This window comes from Lissotriton helveticus, chromosome 1_2, assembly GCF_964261635.1.
Source record: "Lissotriton helveticus chromosome 1_2, aLisHel1.1, whole genome shotgun sequence".
Classification (NCBI taxonomy): Eukaryota; Metazoa; Chordata; class Amphibia; order Caudata; family Salamandridae; genus Lissotriton; species Lissotriton helveticus.
Window position 1 is genome coordinate 324228748 of NC_136058.1, and position 5338 is coordinate 324234085.

The 5338-nt window shown below is 37.6% G+C and overlaps 1 non-coding gene across 1 annotated transcript; it reads left to right on the forward strand.

Moving 5' to 3' along the window:
• The first annotated feature begins 1901 nt into the window (after positions 1–1901).
• TRNAC-GCA (transfer RNA cysteine (anticodon GCA)) lies at positions 1902–1973 on the forward strand. The gene has a single exon. It is a non-coding gene; the product is annotated as a tRNA-Cys (tRNA).
• The last annotated feature ends 3365 nt before the right edge of the window (positions 1974–5338 follow it).

The following is a 5338-nucleotide window of genomic DNA, read 5'->3' on the forward strand; positions in this document are numbered from 1 at the left end:
TGAAACATTGATCAATTTTGGAATTCGGCTCTTCCTTTCACAGCACTAAACAAAGGGAATGGACTATGAAACCAATTGACAACTTTGTTATACTGTTTGGTGCTTTCTTGTATTGCACTGAAGAAATGACGTATAAAACTTGGCAGCGAAGCAGTCAATCTATTTCTCATTTCACCTTTGTCTTCAGTCTTACATATATTCCACCTCTTCTCTGTGCATGCAAAGTATGTGTTTGTTTGAAGCACTTCAATTTTTGTGCAACCTAGGAACTATTTAATTTCTCCTTAAAAGCTCTGCCTACGTGCAAGATGTACGAACTATCTTTGCAGTTGCAAGAAGGCTGGTCTGAAGAATCAGGCTATTTGCAAACGCAAAGTGGCTTTTTCTGATGTATTAAATGGAAGGTATTCGAAAGGGGTGTTTGGGTGTACCTTCCAAATACCGAATTTTAGTGGTACGTACAAATGTTTTTCCACCATAATTTGGCCCAAAACAATCATACTTCATCACCATCTCAGTGATTGTGGTAACCAATCCTCAAATGATAAGATGTCCTGTAAAAACCTCTTCCCCTTTAAGAATGTTTCAAAACAATCATTGTATGTAGAGGCATTGGTCCTATGTTCCACTGCCTATTCAAATAAAATAACAATGAAACAAATATCTGTTTTTTAAATGATCCAGTTTTCCTTTAATAAATGATATTAAGGACTACTTCTCCTGTTCCACAGTTTCAAGGTTATACTTTCTGGCACAACTTAGTATGATCCTCACACTCTTTCATGATGTACTGATATTTTGTCATTCTGATTTTACTGAAAAGCTGGGGATATAGCTCAGTGTTAGAGCATTTGACTGCAGATCAAGAGGTCCCTCGTCCAAATCCGGGTGTCCCCTCATCCTATTTTGATTCTGTTGATTGACTTTTCATCAATTCCATTTGGATCATCTTTGACAGAGTCAGTGTTCCCTTGGATATTGCACTTTAATGGCATTACAGTGTTTGCTTCTCAAAACCTGTGAGTAAATGCAGTTTTTAACACTCGGCTTGGTGTTCCCTTTGGGAAATTTCTGAAACATCATTGATCAATTTTGGAATTCGGCTCTTCCTTTCACAGCACTAAACAAAGGGAATGGACTATGAAACGAATTGACAACTTTGTTATACTGTTTGGTGCTTTCTTGTATTGCACTGAAGAAATGGCGTATAAAACTTGGCAGCGAAGCAGTCAATCTATTTCTCATTTCACCTGTGTCTTCAGTCTTACATATATGCCACCTGTTCTCTGTGCATGCAAAGTATGTGTTTGTTTGAAGCACTTCATTTTTGTGCAACGTAGCAACTATTTAATTTCTCCTTAAAAGCTCTGCCTACGTGCAAGATGTACGAACTATCATTGCAGTTGCAAGAAGGCTGGTCTGAAGAATCAGGCCATTTGCAAATGCAAAATGGCTTTTTCTGATGTATTAAATGGAAGGTATTCGAAAGGGGTGTTTGGGTGTACCTTCCAAATACCAAATTGTAGTGGTACGTAGAAATGTTTTTCCACCATAATTTGGCCCAAAACAATCATACTTCATCACCATCTCCGTGATTGTGGTAACCAATCCTCAAATGATAAGGTGTCCCGTAAAAACCTCTTCCCCTTTAAGAATGTTTCAAAACAATCATTGTATGTAGAGGCATTGGTCCTATGTACCACTGCCTATTCAAATAAAATAACAATGAAACAAATAAATCTGTTTTTTAAATGATACAGTTTTCCTTTAATAAATAATATTAAGGACTACTTCTCCTGTTCCACAGTTTCAAGGTTGTACTTTCTGGCACAACATAGTATGATCCTCACACTCTTTCATGATGTACTGATATTTTGTCACTCTGATTTTACTGAAAAGCTGGGGATATAGCTCAGTGGTTGAGCATTTGACTGCAGATCAAGTGGTCCCTGGTTCAAATCCGGGTGTCCCCTCACCCTATTTTGATTCTGTTGTTTGTAATTGGGACTTTTCATCACTTCCATTTGGATCATCTTTGACAGAGTCAGTGTTCCCTTGGATATTGCACTTTAATAGCATTTCAGTGTTTCCTGCTCAAAGCCTGTGAGTAAATGCAGTTTTTAACACTCGGCTTGGTATTCCCTTGGGGAAATTTCTGAAACATCATTGATCAATTTTGGTATTCGTCTCTTCCTTTCACAGCACTAAACAAAGGGAATGGACTATGAAACCAATTGACAACTTTGTTATACTGTTTGGTGCTTTCTTGTATTGCACTGAAGAAATGGCGTATAAAACTTGGCAGCGAAGCAGTCAATCTATTTCTCATTTCACCTGTGTATTCAGTCTTACATATATTCCACCTCTTCTCTGTGCATGCAAAGTATGATTTTGTTTGAAGCACATCATTTTTGTGCAACGTAGGAACTATTTAATTTCTCCTTAAAAGCTCTGCCTACGTGCAAGATGTACGAACTATCATTGCAGTTGCAAGAAGGCTGGTCTAAAAAATCAGGCCATTTGCAAACGCAAAATGGCTTTTTCTGATGTATTAAATGGAAGGTATTCGAAAGGGGTGGTTGGGTGTACCTTTTAAATACCAAATTGTAGTGGTACGTAGAAATGTTTTTCCACCATAATTTGGCCCAAAACAATCATACTTCTTCACCATCTCCGTGATTGTGGTAACCAATCCTCAAATGATAAGGTGTCCCATAAAAACCTCTTCCCCTTTAAGAATGTTTCAAAACAATCATTGTATGTAGAGGCATTGGTCCTATGTACCACTGCCTATTCAAATAAAATAACAATGAAACAAATAAATCTGTTTTTTAAATGATCCAGTTTTCCTTTAATAAATGATATTAAGGACTACTTCTCCTGTTCCACAGTTTCAAGGTTATACTTTCTGGCACAACTTAGTATGATCCTCACACTCTTTCATGATGTACTGATATTTTGTCATTCTGATTTTACTGAAAAGCTGGGGATATAGCTCAGTGTTAGAGCATTTGACTGCAGATCAAGAGGTCCCTCGTCCAAATCCGGGTGTCCCCTCATCCTATTTTGATTCTGTTGATTGACTTTTCATCAATTCCATTTGGATCATCTTTGACAGAGTCAGTGTTCCCTTGGATATTGCACTTTAATGGCATTACAGTGTTTGCTTCTCAAAACCTGTGAGTAAATGCAGTTTTTAACACTCGGCTTGGTGTTCCCTTTGGGAAATTTCTGAAACATCATTGATCAATTTTGGAATTCGGCTCTTCCTTTCACAGCACTAAACAAAGGGAATGGACTATGAAACCAATTGACAACTTTGTTATACTGTTTGGTGCTTTCTTGTATTGCACTGAAGAAATGGCGTATAAAACTTGGCAGCGAAGCAGTCAATCTATTTCTCATTTCACCTGTGTCTTCAGTCTTACATATATGCCACCTCTTCTCTGTGCATGCAAAGTATGTGTTTGTTTGAAGCACTTCATTTTTGTGCAACGTAGCAACTATTTAATTTCTCCTTAAAAGCTCTGCCTACGTGCAAGATGTACGAACTATCATTGCAGTTGCAAGAAGGCTGGTCTGAAGAATCAGGCCATTTGCAAATGCAAAATGGCTTTTTCTGATGTATTAAATGGAAGGTATTCGAAAGGGGTGTTTGGGTGTACCTTCCAAATACCAAATTGTAGTGGTACGTAGAAATGTTTTTCCACCATAATTTGGCCCAAAACAATCATACTTCATCACCATCTCCGTGATTGTGGTAACCAATCCTCAAATGATAAGGTGTCCCGTAAAAACCTCTTCCCCTTTAAGAATGTTTCAAAACAATCATTGTATGTAGAGGCATTGGTCCTATGTACCACTGCCTATTCAAATAAAATAACAATGAAACAAATAAATCTGTTTTTTAAATGATACAGTTTTCCTTTAATAAATAATATTAAGGACTACTTCTCCTGTTCCACAGTTTCAAGGTTGTACTTTCTGGCACAACATAGTATGATCCTCACACTCTTTCATGATGTACTGATATTTTGTCACTCTGATTTTACTGAAAAGCTGGGGTTATAGCTCAGTGGTTGAGCATTTGACTGCAGATCAAGTGGTCCCTGGTTCAAATCCGGGTGTCCCCTCACCCTATTTTGATTCTGTTGTTTGTAATTGGGACTTTTCATCACTTCCATTTGGATCATCTTTGACAGAGTCAGTGTTCCCTTGGATATTGCACTTTAATAGCATTTCAGTGTTTCCTGCTCAAAGCCTGTGAGTAAATGCAGTTTTTAACACTCGGCTTGGTATTCCCTTGGGGAAATTTCTGAAACATCATTGATCAATTTTGGTAGTCGTCTCTTCCTTTCACAGCACTAAACAAAGGGAATGGACTATGAAACCAATTGACAACTTTGTTATACTGTTTGGTGCTTTCTTGTATTGCACTGAAGAAATGGCGTATAAAACTTGGCAGCGAAGCAGTCAATCTATTTCTCATTTCACCTGTGTATTCAGTCTTACATATATTCCACCTCTTCTCTGTGCATGCAAAGTATGATTTTGTTTGAAGCACATCATTTTTGTGCAACGTAGGAACTATTTAATTTCTCCTTAAAAGCTCTGCCTACGTGCAAGATGTACGAACTATCATTGCAGTTGCAAGAAGGCTGGTCTAAAAAATCAGGCCATTTGCAAACGCAAAATGGCTTTTTCTGATGTATTAAATGGAAGGTATTCGAAAGGGGTGGTTGGGTGTACCTTCTAAATACCAAATTGTAGTGGTACGTAGAAATGTTTTTCCACCATAATTTGGCCCAAAACAATCATACTTCTTCACCATCTCCGTGATTGTGGTAACCAATCCTCAAATGATAAGGTGTCCCGTAAAAACCTCTTCCCCTTTAAGAATGTTTCAAAACAATCATTGTATGTAGAGGCATTGGTCCTATGTACCACTGCCTATTCAAATAAAATAACAATGAAACAAATAAATCTGTTTTTTAAATGATCCAGTTTTCCTTTAATAAATGATATTAAGGACTACTTCTCCTGTTCCACAGTTTCAAGGTTATACTTTCTGGCACAACTTAGTATGATCCTCACACTCTTTCATGATGTACTGATATTTTGTCATTCTGATTTTACTGAAAAGCTGGGGATATAGCTCAGTGTTAGAGCATTTGACTGCAGATCAAGAGGTCCCTCGTCCAAATCCGGGTGTCCCCTCATCCTATTTTGATTCTGTTGATTGACTTTTCATCAATTCCATTTGGATCATCTTTGACAGAGTCAGTGTTCCCTTGGATATTGCACTTTAATGGCATTACAGTGTTTGCTTCTCAAAACC